This window comes from Hypanus sabinus, unplaced genomic scaffold (assembly GCF_030144855.1).
Source record: "Hypanus sabinus isolate sHypSab1 unplaced genomic scaffold, sHypSab1.hap1 scaffold_575, whole genome shotgun sequence".
NCBI lineage: Eukaryota > Metazoa > Chordata > Chondrichthyes > Myliobatiformes > Dasyatidae > Hypanus > Hypanus sabinus.
In genome coordinates this window covers 207,120-221,984 of record NW_026781436.1, presented here as the reverse complement: position 1 = coordinate 221,984, position 14,865 = coordinate 207,120, and the positions used below count along the sequence as shown (strand labels likewise).

The following is a 14,865-nucleotide window of genomic DNA, read 5'->3' as shown; positions in this document are numbered from 1 at the left end:
TGTTTCATCTGCCACTTCATTGTCTGTTCTTCAAACCTGTCTGAGTCCTTCTGCAGACACCCACTTTGCTCTAAGCTGCCTATCCGTCACCTACCTTCGTAGCAACTGCAAAGTCGGTCACCAAGCCACCAACTCTGTCATCCAAATCGTTCATTTTAAAATGCACAGACGCAATTTCATTACCGACTCCAGAGAAACGTCATTGGTTACCAGCAGCAAACAGAATAGGCACGCATTTGCCTCATGCCAGGATACCAATCTTCGATCCGTGTCAGTATCTTTCCTGTAATACCATGAGTTGTGATCTTGTTTGACAGCCTCATGTGCGGCAAGTCGTTAGAAACCATCTGAGAATCCAGAAGAAAAACATCCACGGCCCTCCTGTGTCTATTCTGCTTGTTATTTGCTCAAAGAATTCCAAGAGAGTTGTCAGACAATATATACCCTGTAGAAAACCATGCTGAATTTGGCCTACTTTAACATGCGCTAAATATCCCTAAAAATGATCCTTAATGGAATGCAACCACTGACTAACTGTTCTATAATTTCCTTCCTTCTGCTTCCCTTCCTTCTGAAAGTGTGGGGTGACATTTGCAGCTTCCTACTTCGCCAAAAGCTTTCCAAAAAAGAGACACTCTTGAAAGATCATTACTCATTCTTTGGGAGAATAATGAGGGGAAACTTCTTCTCTCAGAGGCGGTGGGAATGTGGAATGTGCTGCCAGAGCAATGGCACGGTCGATCTTCCAACATTTCAGAGATGTTTGGATGGGAGGGAATGTTGGTTGCTGGAACTAGGCAGATTAATGGCTTGGCACAGACTAGACTGAAAAAGGCACAACATCTCACTTAGTGATTGTAAGCTGTTTTAGGCCCCTGGACTTAGAAAGGATGGGTTAACACTTGAACGAGTTCAGCAGAGGTTTATGAAAATGATTCCGGACTTCAATATGTTGTCATATGAAGAGAATCTGACGGGTGATACAATTTGAAGATATCGAACGTCCCCGATAGGCTGGATGATGTCCAAATGCGTCCTGTGGTGGGAGATTCTGGGACCAGAGGAAACAGTTTCTGAATAGCGGGGCCTCCATCTCCAACGTTGATGAGATTAGTCGGAGTGTGGTGAATCTGTGCAATTCGTGGCGACAGGCAGCTGTGGAGGCCCAGACTTTCTGCTTATTTAGAACAGAGATTGATAGATTCCTGACTTGTCAGGACATGAAGGGATACAGGGTGAAAGCAAGCGATTGGATCAGAGAGGAAAGTTGGATCAGCCAAGATGAAATGGTGGTGCAAACACGATAACCTATCTCTGCTCCCACGTCTTTTAATCGTAAGTTTAATATCTATCTCTCAGTTGTCTTGTATCGGGCTGATCTGGTTCATAAACTATCAGCTCTATGGCAACTTTCATAATTTTGCTCTGCACGGATCCTGACTAAAGTTCATATTTATATCTTTAGAATATAGTGAGACTATTTAATTAATTATTTTACCTTTAATGAAGAAGGAGCGATCGAATGTCTATGCAAGGTTTGTCAAATAATGATGATGATGGATGATGATGATGATGATGAAAAAATATAATAATAATAATAATAATAATAATAATAATAATAATAATAATTCTTATTATTATTATTATTATTATTATTATCATCATCATCATCATCATCATCATCATCATCATCATCATTATTTGACAAACCTTGCATAGACATTCTATAACGCTTCATAATGTTGTCCACCTCTATCAAATCTCCGCTCTGTCTTCTACCCGATCGGAAATAAAATTCTAACATACGTAATTGTCCCTTGTAATTCAAAACATCCAGTCCTGGCAATAGCCGGGTAACTTTGTTCTATATTCGTTCAAACGTATTTATATCTGCCCTTTTGGTAGTTGAGAAAAAATTAGGCCTAATTAGGCCTCAATAATTTTTAAACACCCCAACTCCTTTATTCAGTACTTTCGTCTATGAGGGCCAATGTAAGAAAAGCTTTTTTTTGTGACGCTGTCTAACTGCGCCACAAGTTTCATTGAATAAGGACCTGCATTCCCAGATTCGTTTGTTCTATCGTACTCCTCAGTGCCCTGTTTCTCATTGTGTCACATCAACCCTAGCTGGTCCTGCCAAAGTGCAACATCTAACACTTGTGTATGTGTTACTTCTGACCCGCCGTTTTTCAGCCCGTTGTTCAAGTTGGTCTAGATCCCGCTTAATGCTTAGTGTTCCTCACTGAGGAGAAAGAGACTGGGGATTGTAAAGAGACGGCGGCGAGAGTCGGAGAAGGACGGGAGGGAGAGAGGCGTAGCCGAGATTTTAGGAGAGGAGAAACGGCAGTGGGCGAGAGAAACTGAGCGAGACCGGGTGGGGCGGGGTAGAGGGAGAGACCGAGGGCTTAGAGAAAAACCAGAGAGAGGGAGACCGGGGAAGTCGAGAGATCTGGAGTGAGAACAGATGTTTGTGATGTGGAAAGATCATTGTGAGGAGGAAGATTGGAAGATAACTTGAAAGGGGAGAGCCCGAGACAGCGGTGAGAGGCGTAAGATATGAGTGAAACCGGGTAGGAGAGAAATTGGCCGGGGGGGGGGGAATTGGGGAGGCTGGTGGATACAGAGAGACGCGAAATTAAAATACTTGGGAGGGAAATAGACACTACGGGTTGAGAGAGAGACTTGGATGAGGTCGGAAAGTGTGAGTCTGAGAATACAGTCCATAAATGCACCGAGCGATTAGAGGACTTTCCTTCCTGCAGGGAATTCTGGGATTATTGCGCTTCCATTCTAAAGTCCTTCAGAAACAAGCAACCCGTGTCATCTCGCTGACCTTTCTCACCACGCCTGCTTAAATACTCTCCTTCCCACACCATATCGTCGATCTCGCTTTCCTAAACTGGTCTTCGCGGTCTTCACCATCTCTCCGTTTCTGTGATCACATCCGTTGGCTCCTGCTACGAACGCCACAAAGTAGTATGATGAAACATACTGAGTCATGTTCGTAATGGGACATTCTGGACAATTGACAGTGTGGGATCTTCTCCCCAGTTCCCTCTACCTATCTGTCGGCTGTATAACCTGCCCAACCAGAAAGGGAAGCAATGGAGGCTTACCTAAATGACTCCTTTGCGGCGGGCATTAGCTGACCCTCATCTTCCCCTGTAGGCGCAGGATTCTTCTTTGTGGGGAAGAAACACGGCTCACTGCGCCCCTGCATTGTCTACCGTGGCCTGAACAACATCACCATAAAGAATAAGTCTCCACTGCCCCTCATAAACTCTGCCTTCGAGCCCCTTCACGGAGCCACAACTTTCTCTAAGTTGGACCTGCGGAGTGTCTATCACCTGGTCAGGAGAAGGGAGGGAGATGAGTGGGAAAAAAGCTTGTAACACCCCTCTTGGTAATTTCGAATATCTGGTCACGCCATTCGGCCTCATCAATGCCCCCGCTGTCTTCCAAGCCCCGATAAACTATGTCCTTACGTAATTTATTAACAGTTTAGTTTTCTTTTATTTGGACGACATCTCAATCTTCTCCCGTAATCTCCAGGAACGTCATGAACCATGTACGTCAGATTTTTCAGAGGCTTTTGGAGAACAAGCTATTCGTTAAGGCAGAGAAGTACGAGTTCCATGCCCGTTCCGTCAGTTTGCTGGGGTACATCTTTGAGAGCGGGCAATTGAGGGCGGATCGTGAAAAGATCCGGGCGGTGGCGGAGTGGCCAAACCCCACGACGCTTAAGCAACTCCAGCGATTACAGGGGTTCGCAAATTCTACCGCAAATTCGCAAATTTCTACCGTCGCTTCATCACGGATTACAGCGGGGTGGCAGCGCCCCTTACTCGATTCACCTCTCCTGCGACGCCTTTTCACAGGAACCCTGAAGTGGACTCGGCCTTCTCGGAGCTGAAGATGCTTTCACTTCCGCTCCCATCCTGGCCCAACCTGACCCGTCAGGTCAATTCATTGTGGAAGTCGACGCCTCCGACTCTGGGGTGGGAGCGGTCCTCTTCCAACGCTCCAGCCCAGACCAAGAGCTCTATCCCTGCGCCTCCTCCTCTCGCCGCCTAAACCCCGCCGAACGGAACCACGACGTAGGGACCCGGGAGTCACCGGCCGTGAGACTCGCTTTGGAGGAGTGGAGACACTGGCTGGAGGGAACGGAACATCCATTCATCGTCTGGACGGACCATCAGAACCTCGCATAACTCCAAAACGCTGAACGCCCGACCTCCCGCCAAGCACTTTGAACATTATTTTTTGGCCTATTGTCCTGGTTCCAAGAACGGGAATCCCGATGCTCTCTCTCTCGTCAATATGTCTCCGAGTAGGACTTCCCACTCCCGATACCATCATTCCACCATCCGGTATGGTGGCTGCCCTCACCTGGGAGATCGAATCCATAGTCATCGAGGCCCAGCGGACTCAACCTGACCCAGGGAATGGGACAGCCAGTCGTCTCTTCGTGCCCGACGCTGTTCGGTCTCAGGTTCTCCAGTGGGGACACACTTCTCGATTCGCCTGCCATCCCGGGATCGATCGGACTCTGTCCCTTCTGAAGAGACATCTCTGGTGGCCCTCTATTGATGCTGATACTCGCTCCTCGCTCTCTGTCTGTTCTGTGTGTGGCCACGGAAAAACCTCCCATTGACAACCTGGTGGGTTGCTTCGTCCCCTACCTGTCCCTTGTTTGCTGCCACCTTCACATGGTAACACTGCTGTACTCACCGTGATGGATCGCCTCTCCAAAGCAGCGCACTTCTAGCCCTTCCCAAAAGCCCTGCAGCCCGTGAAACACCCGACCTCCTTGATCATCACGTCTTCCGCCTTCATGGGATTCCCTCGGACATTATTTCTGACCGGGGTCTCCAATTTGTCTCTCAAGTCTGGAGATCCCTTCGTCAGGACCTTGGAGCCTCAGTCAGTCTGTCTACCGGCTTCCATCCGCAGACTAGCGGTGAAACCGAACGCGAAAACCAGGATTTGGAGCAGCACCGCACTGCATAACCGCCAACAACACATCATAATGGAGCACCCATCTCGCTTGGGTCGAGTCTGCCCACAATTCCCTGGTCAGTACCGCCACGGAACGCCGCCCTTCGAATGCTCCCTCGGTTACCAACCCGCTGTGTTTCACGTACATGAAGACCAAACTGCTGTGCCTTCAGTCAGGCCCGTCTCCGCGGGGCCGCAAGATCTGGAGGGATGCGCGCGGCCTTGCTCCGTGGAGCCGACAGCAACCGGAAGATTGCCGATCGCCATCGAGTTCCTGCACCCAATTATCGGCCTGGGCAGAAGGTTTGCCTCTCGTCAAAAGACATCCCCTTAAAAATGAACCCAGGAACCACGCCCCTCGCTATATGGGACCATTAGAGATTGAGTGTATAATCAACCCCTCGGCTGTCATACACAAACTGCCAAAATCTATGCACATCCACCCTACATTCCACGTTTCCCAATTGAAAGCGGTATCTGTTAGCCCTTTGTGCCCTCCTGCCGAACCCCCTCCACACGCCCCGATTATTGACGACTACCCAGCAATGAGGCGACCAGAATTGAGCACCGTACTCCAAGTTGGTTCTGACCAGGGTCCTATATAGCTGCAACATTACCTCTCCGCTCCTAAATTCAGTTCCACGATTGATAAAGGCCAATACACAATATGCCTTATTAACAACAGAGTCAACCTGCGCAGTTGCTTTGAGTGTCCTATGGACTCGGATATCAAGATCCCTCTGAACCTCTACCCTGTCAAGAGTCTTACCATTAATACTATATTTTGTCATTATTTTGCCTTACCTAAATGAACAACTTCACACTTTTCTGGGTTGAATTCCATCTGCCACTTCTCAGCCCAGTTTTGCATCCTATCAATGTCCCGCTGTAACCTCTGACAGCCCTCCACACTATCCACAACATCCCCAATCTTTGTGGTAACGGCAAACTTCCTAACCCATTGCTCCTCTTCCTTATCCACGACATTTATAGAAATCACGAAGAGTAAGGGTCCCAGATAGATCCCTGAGGCACACCACTGGTCACCGTCCTCCATGCAGAATATGACCCGACTGCAACCACTCTTTGCGTTCTGTGGGCAAGCCAGTTCTGGATCCACAGAACAATGTCTCCTTCGATCCCATGCCTCCTGACTTTCTCAATAAGCTTTGCATGGGTACCTTATCAAATGCCAGGTTGATACTTTGATTTGTTCGCCACTAATATACCTAGCACTGCAACTGGTTGGTTCTTTTGTTCAACCCGCGAGGCCTCAGTTTTGCTTTTTGAACATAACTGAACAGGTGTATTGTTTATCGAAGCAAAATATCACCCTCCCTCCCGCGACACACCCGCCGTCTACTCCTGAATCCAATTAACCAAAAGGTGAAGCAACGAAATCTTCCATTCCTGAAGCCATACTTCAGAAATAGTTGATATACTCTCATTGCTTCTCATCTTCTCCGTTGTCCTGTCGATAAAATCCACTGCATTGCATGAAGAGATCAGAAAACCAGTTAAGGCTCCATTATTTCCCATGCGGCAGTCCAAATGAAAAGACGACCTGTATCGCCAGCCTCAAGGCACAGTAGAATTCACAGTGACATTCGTACCACTCCTTAGGATCGTAAACGGCACTTCGGACCTTATATTCAGGGTACATTCCGAAATTCTTTCTGTGAGTGCTCTCACAATCCCACCACCACCTATCCATCCTTCTCGCTAATAACTCCCTCTACCTGTTACTATTCCACCTGTTTATCACTATTGTCCATGCATTTTTTGGGAGTGGGTGTGGGGGTGTGATATTCACTAAATTAATTGATCGCTATCAGTTTAAGAACACCAGGCACTCTGTTCACGGGTAGTGTAGCCGAGAGGTCTCTGAGGTGACGGGGCTTCGAATCACAGCACCGCCACGGTTCGAATGTCTCCCGGTGTTTGTTCGAAATGCTGCCGTTGGGCGGTCGGAACCAGCCGACATTCACCAAGCTACTCCTGCAGCAGAGAATCCTCATACCTCTGATAATCCCATAGATCATTTCTACAATCACCCCAGCTCAGTAAACCAGTGGCTAATATTTTGTCACTAAATTGAATGTAGATTTGTTTTTTTTAAGTGGAGTCCTCGGAGTCCTCATGTTGTAAGACGCTTCTGAAAGCATCCACCCGCTGAACAGACAGACCGGAGCTCTCATCGTTGAAGCTCGTCCGCTCTGTACATAGGTCAACCCACGAAAAAGACCAGGCTGAAGAGAGAATTTCGTTTTCTATTTCTTGGGTGTAGAAAAGATTGTTCTTAAGAAGAAGATGAATAAGTGGAGAATGAGGGAGGTGTGTAGGGTGTCTGGTCAATGCTCAATTGCGAAGAATATTGAGCTCCTTGTAGAGTTTCTGTAGTGTAGTGGTTATCACGTTCGCTTTACACGCGAAAGGTCTCCAGTTCAATCCTGGGCAGAAACACTCTTTAAGCTCCAGGATTTAGAGAGCACAAATAAACCGTGAACTTTTCAGTTCGGAATGCCCCTGCAGGAAATTGCAAAGTAATGGTCAAAAACTTCGTGCATAAACGATAGAGAATGGGAATTGAGTATTTTATTGTTTCGAGACAAGGTGATGATGATGGGAGATCGCATATCGGTACAGAGACAGGGTCACTATGTTTTAATGTATCAACCTTGCTGTGTATTGCTGCAAAATGTAGCTACTTACGGAACACCCCACGCCAGCATGCAGATTAGTAATTAACCAGTGATGTTCGCCCCCCCCGTCTGTCGTTAACTTCACAAACAAGTATAACGATTTCGGTATGTACTCTGTCCCGTGACTCCACGCACAGCTCCGGATTTTCCCACGGTACCGTGTACACCTATCACATTACTAAAATCTGACTGCCAGTCAAACTCAATAAAACGGCCACTGTTATATTATTCAACGTCCTGATGACGGACTTACCACTGATGTTCCAATCTGCCCAGTCAATGTAAAATATGTATCATTGAAGTTGCAAAATTTTCAATCAAGATTTATTTGAAATATCAGGGGAATCGAAGGGAGAAAGCTAAAAACTGTACATCGGAAGTTACGAGAGAGATGGATGGGAAACTCGAGTTTTAATCAGAGCCACCCACAACATTCACACGCTGTACGGTAACTCCTTCAGTTTGTGTTTTCCTTGTAGATTCCTCACCTGCGTGGCAGCGGTTGACATTTCACCTGTGCGGTGCAGACATTGTACCGCTCTTCCTCTGTTTCCAGAATCACATGACAAGAACACACTCCACTCGACCGTTCTTTGATATCAGTTCGGTACACTCGAGCATTAATCGACAATGCGCTGTGTTCTGAAGGAAGGATTCAAAGTCATCTCCTTCAGGATCTGTGCCCTCAACTCCCCGTTCAGAATTTCCGCACGCACCACCATCCCCCCCGATCTTTGCGACGAGACGAAGGCTAAAAGAAGGAAGAAGGGTGAAACTGATAAACATCGCATCTTATAACGACGTTCAGGCATTTTGCCCTGTAGGCGCTTTTATAGTGATCGTTCAAGGAACAACGGAGTTTCGAATAGATCCAGAGGACCGAAAATTGGAAATGTCTCTCCACTCTTTAAAGGGAGGGAAGCAAAAAGACAGGGAAGTATAGGACTGTTAGCCTTCTTCAGTGTTTATACGATGTTGTCCATTATTAAGGATGAAGTTTTGGGGTACTTCGAGGCTCATGTAAAAATAGGCCAAAGTCAGCATGGTGTTGCTTAAGGGAATACTAGGCTGATAAATCTGTTGGAATACTTTGAGGAAAAAACAGGCAGGATAAATGAAGAAGGGTCAGCGGATATTGCTTGCCTGGAAAATCAGAAAGAATTTGACAAGGTGCCAATCTTGAGGTTGCTTAACAGGAGGAAAGACGGTGGTATTACGGGAAATATACTAGCATAGATCGAAGATTGGCTGGATGGCTGGAGGCAGCGAGTGGGAATAAATGGGGCGTTTTTCTTCTAGGCTGCCGGTGATTAGTTGGTGTTTGATCTATTTATTTTCATGTTATATGTCAATACTCTCAATAAGGGGTTTGATAGTTTTGTGGCAAATTGGCAAACGGTTAAATGTAGATTGATATTAGTGTTAGTGTTGAGGAGCAGGACCAGGCAGAAGAACTTGGTCTTGCTTAGGCAGTAGATATAAAGGCTAGTACAGGATTCCTGAAAGGTTAACTTGCAGTTTGACTCAGGATTAACGAAGGGAAATGCAGTGATGGTTTACGTATCGAGAGGACTGGAAAATGCAAGGAAGGATGCAATGCTGAATCTTAATAAGGCATTGGTCAGACCGTAGTTGGAAAATAGTGAACAGTTTGGCTCCCTGATGCAAAAGCGGATTTGTTGGCATTGGAAGCGGTCCAGAGGACGTTCGCGAGAATGATCCCGTGAACTACAAGGTGAAATATGAAGAGCGTTTAATGAGTTTGTACCCTCTGTAGTTTCGAAGAATGACGCGTTGATCCAATTCAAACCTATCGATTATTGATTGAAAGGCCTAGGTATAGTGGACATAGAGTGGATGCTGCTGGTCGTGGAGAAGTCAATTGTTCTCTTGAAATAAAATCTCGGCTGGACATAATCAGTGGAAGTAAAAAGATACTTTGCTTGTTTGAACACGTGACCGCAGCACAAAGCGTTTTACATTTGGGCATGCTCACATTAATCTCTTCACGTTCACGGATGCAGCAGCGATGAGTCGCGTCCAAGAATGATAGATCACAGAAACGGGTCCTTCAGCCCAATATCTCCATGCCGACCGACGTGGCCATCTGATACCGTTGTCCGTGATTGGATCAGATTCGTCAAACTGTCCACGTGCACTTTAAATATTGTTAACGACTCTGTTTCTCCCATTTCCTTTGTCAGGCTGTTCAATACACAGAGCAACTTCTATGTGAGGAAACTTCGCTGGAAATCCAGGTACATTTCTGCCCTCTGAAAAATCTACCGCCTTTTGTTCACGATTCCCCTACCCCACGGAGATGAATGGTTTAATTCACCCCGTCCGCCAATCACCTGCCTTTTGCAATAAAATGCCACTCGGCCGAACTTCTCCCTGCAACTCGATCCCAAGATTCCCTGCAGCAACTCTGTGAATACTGTCTGCACCATTTTTAGCGGACTTCTGTCTTTCCTATAACAGCGCGACCAAGACTGTTCACAGAACTCCAAGAGCGGTATCTCCAAGGAGAGGGGTAGTGCTATTGAAGTGCGCACCTACGCTTCTTTCCGAAAGTCTGAGTTTGATTCGATTGCAAGGTCAGATTCTGAAAACAAGATCTTGCACCGCAGCAACCTTCCCTCTCATTTATTTTACTGCTTCGGGGACAAACCGTTGCTCTGAGCAGAACATCGTTACCCGGTCTTAAAAGTGCTCGGCACTTGTAATGTTTTTTAAAATCTGTAATATGCAAGTCAAACGATGACAAAACATAACACACAAGACACGTAAACACTGTCAGGCAGTCACAATTGACAGGGAGGATGCAACAGTGAAATGTTCTGACGAGACGGCGATGGTGGTTTCTGAACAGTGAGCGACAGACTTCCATTCTGTCTTCATGTTGACCATTTGTGACAGTGTTGTAACTTGAAACAATGACAATGCACGTACGCTGAAGCTAAAATGCTTCGCTGTAAATGTGGTACGTTTAATGTTTAGCACATTTACAGATTATATTCATTAATACAGTTAAATTCATCATTATATTATCAAAGATTTCGAAAGATTTTCGCATAATTTCAAAATGATTTTAGCATCGTGTAAAAGAAATTCCAGCTGCTTGTCCACAAATGCCATGTTCGCGGGGGAGTTTCAATTATGACGAGGCTGCGCACCCCCGCATTTTAGAGGGAACTGTGCTGACACCAAGGAACATAGCTCAGAATTTGGTGACGGGAAATAAAAGGGATTTGTCAAAGAATAGAAAACAGATTGGCCGTTAATTGAACAGTGCCTGGAGAAAGAGAAAGGGGCAATATGAGTTTACTTTTCAGAAGGAGGGAAGAGAATTTGTTTTTGGGGGGTGGGATTGGTGAAGCAGTCCAGTGACAAGTCTGCACGACCCAGGTTAAAACGACAACAGGGCAGGAGGTTGAGATGTACGGAACAGCATTTTAGGGATTTTTAATAATCTCCGATTAAAATCACATCAGCAGTAGCTGAGAGCGGCGTGAGGTCTCTTCTTTCGTATAAATATTCGAAAGGTACTTACCCGAGATACCGACAATTACAATGACTGTGTAACAAATAGCCCTCTCTAGAAACATTGTTGATCCAAGGCTGTTCCGTTTGGAATGTTCCCAATTGCAAAATGTCATAGAAATTGTAAATAGCCAGTAAATGAACTCAAACAGTTATAACAAAGCCCGGAGAGCACATTTCCTTTGCGGCTACTGGGTAAAACTCTTCACGGATCACACGTTGTTGAGAGTCCACCGCGTCTGGATGTTTCCGTCCTCAATATAGCTGAAGCACAGAATGACGCACTTATATAGAATAATCGGTCACCAACAATGAAAACAACTTGCACAGTGACTGGTGCTAATTAACGCTGGATAGCAAAAATATCTCTGTTCTAACGAACCGTAATGCCAGTGGGGAAATAACACGCCTTATTTCATTCAACTGAACGCAACACCTGTCATGAAGCCTCAAGAGACGGCCGATGCTGGGCTCGCAACACCAAATGTGATGTTGTCAAGCTACTCCGTGTGATGAAAGGACATTATCTGACCATCGCTGGTGACGACAGTAGTCTGTAATCCTGGGGGTGAGTCCACCTCATCAGCGCTGATTCCACTCTCACATTGCGAGTGGAGTCTCTGTCTCGTTAATTCCCCGTGATGACGCACCTTTCATGTGATTCACTGTCACTTTGCTTGCGGGGATTGAATTTTAATGGACATTAACATGAATGATTTCTGGCGCAAACCCTCACTGTTTGCACTGTTACCGGAGTCAGTCGCAAACACAGATGTTGGCGAGTATGCGGCGCGAAATGCAAACCAGTGACCCCAGCATTACAGACATTGTCCGCTGCTGTACCAGACAGAGTAAAACAGAAAATATTGTATCAACACCGGTCTTAATGCAAATAAGTAGCACTGACGATATTAAATATGTTACAGAGTTACGAGATGATATTCGAAGTTGAATTTCAGAAAGAAATTGATTCAGGGAAAAAAGTGCGTATTGAACTGCTAAACAGAGATGAAGTGGGTAATGGGGCATAAATACACGGACACAGTAAAGCATCGGGATAATTAAACCCAGCTATTCCTGAAGCACGCTATTCTCGTGTTTAGATAGTGAAACATGGAGAAGCAGGGGGCCGGGGGTTCTTTGGCATTTCATAAAACATGACTTGCAACAGGCCAATTGCGTCACTTCGGCCACAGCACGTCAGGAGCAGAGCGAGTGTCCAAGGAGAGACGCATTGGAAATAACGCAGCATTATGAATCAGCATCAAGAACTGAGCTTCCGGGCGTGCACTGGCTTCAGATTAGAGCCGCGCAAATATCTGAGTGCCGGGGAAAGCGGATTGATAGTAAATCAGGAAGGATTCTGGCACTAATTGTCGAACCCCTTTCGATGTGCATGAGAATAAAATGGTTAATTGTGCGCAGCGATCCCCTCCTCGAAGATCTGCATACCATGGATTCTATGAAGAGTCGAGATAAAGTGTCTCGACCCGAAAAGGCAACTGTCCATATTCCTCTCCTGATGCTGCTAACATGATAAGTTCTTTCACCATCGTGCCGGTCGCTCAGTGATTCAGTCACCGGAGTTTCTGAGCTTACTCAAGGCCAAATCAAGAGCCGCCAAATTCAGAGGATAATTCCAAATTGCTTTCTGCAATATAATATGTCGTTTTACCAAATTATTGCTGAACTGAGTGAGTAGAATTGCACAAATGTGCGGTAATTATTTCTGCCTACAGCAGACTATGAGAGAAAAGGTCAGTGGTCCCATGTTGATGCTTCGCCACACCCGGCCTGACGGGAGTACCCTTACCCCGCTGGGGAACATCCCGCAGTGGCATTTGGTCACAGAGTCATCGAGCAGTCCGGCACTGAAACAGGCTCTTCTGCTCATCCTCCAGCGCCGAACTGATCCTCCCCCTAGTCCCGTGGACACTGCACCTGGACCATGCCGTCCATAACCCTCCCATTCGTGTCGGAGCCAACCTCCTCTTCAATGTTGAAATCGGTCCCGCATCCGCCATTTCCGTTGGAAGCCCGTTCCACACTCTCGCTGCCTCAAGAAGATGTTCCGCCGCATATTGTCCGGATATATTTCACCGTTCACCCGCAGCTCACTATTCTAGACAAACCTCAGTAGAAAATGCCTGCTTGTATTTAAGCTATCTACACCCTTCATAAATTGGAACATCTCTTAAAAACCTTCCCTCTTACACAGACGCTTGGAGGAATACGAATCTATTCCTAACATACTCAATCCTTCCCTCCAACTCCCCTCCTCATGTCCCTGCATCATCCTTCTAATTTTTCTACGCACTCCGTCAAGATTATTGATATGGTTCATGTAGGTTGGTGACCAGAACACATACAACACTCGATATTAGGCATTTCCAACTGTACAACTTCAGCATAGCATCACAACCCCTGAACTCGTCGCTTCGATATCTGAAGGCTGATGTGCCTATAGTTCTCTTTACAACCCTATCTGCCTGCGACGCCACCTTCAAGGGATTATGGATCAGTCTTCCCAGGTCCCTCTGTAATACCGCAGTACTCAATGCCCTCCCTTTTACAGTGTATGCCGTCCTCCCAAAGTGATACACCACACACTGACCTGTATTCCAGACCATCAGCCATTCTCGCAGTCTACCACTCATCCAATATCGGGATCATTCGCAAATCTGCAGAGTGAATTTATCAGACTGTCGGTCAGATCGTTGATCTATATGACACACAACACTGGACGCAGAGCAGCACCTGCTGTACACCAGTAACTACAGGCCTCCAGTTAGAGAGGCCACTACCTACTGCCACCCTCTGGATTCTGCCTCTAGGAATGGGGTTCCAATATTTTTATTGCATGGATACCGACGATTAACCGAGGGGTCCGTGGATACAAGGAAGGGAACCCCTGCTGTAAGCCAATGTTGCATCCAATTTACTACCGCATTCACAGTGACAAAAGACAGAACACGCCGGACCAACCTCTCAGGCCCGACATTGACAAAGGCTTTTTCTAAAGTCCAGGCGGACTTGACCCACCGCGATTCCTTCATCATCTTTCCTGGTCACCTCCGCGAAAAACCTTGTAAGATTGGTGAGGCACAAGGTAACACGCACAGACCTAATCAGACCTGGTCTATCCAAAAATTTACATATTCGAACCCTTAGAATATCTGCTAATAATGAACCCACTTCTGACGTCGTGTTCAGCGACTCAGACCCAGAATCTATCTTAGCAACAGAATATATTAGCAGCCATCCAGTTCTCAGACACCTGAGCCGTGACAGACCGCGGCAGACCCAAATGCGGTGGAACCAACACGCTGGCAGATTGTGAGAATGAAAGCATGCTGAAATTTGATTTGGAATTATAGACTAAGGAGCCGTTTGCCATTGGTTTTCTAATCTGGGCTTGGACTGCGCTATAAATCTCAGCAATGAGTGCAGTATTGACCGGTTGCATAGCGGCCCGGAATGGGAACACCAATGCCGCAGAACGGAAACACCTGCACAAGGTAGTGGATGCATCCCATCCCATCACAGGAAAAGCCCCGCACACCCGACAGGTGAAAACACAGGAAACTAGCGACACAGCTATAACGTGTGACGTCACAAGGAA

The 14,865-nt window shown here is 46.4% G+C and overlaps 1 non-coding gene across 1 annotated transcript; it reads left to right on the top strand.

The window, feature by feature from the left end:
* Positions 1-7,388: 7,388 nt before the first annotated feature.
* On the top strand, positions 7,389-7,461 carry trnav-uac (transfer RNA valine (anticodon UAC)). The gene has a single exon. It is a non-coding gene; the product is annotated as a tRNA-Val (tRNA).
* Positions 7,462-14,865: the final 7,404 nt, after the last annotated feature.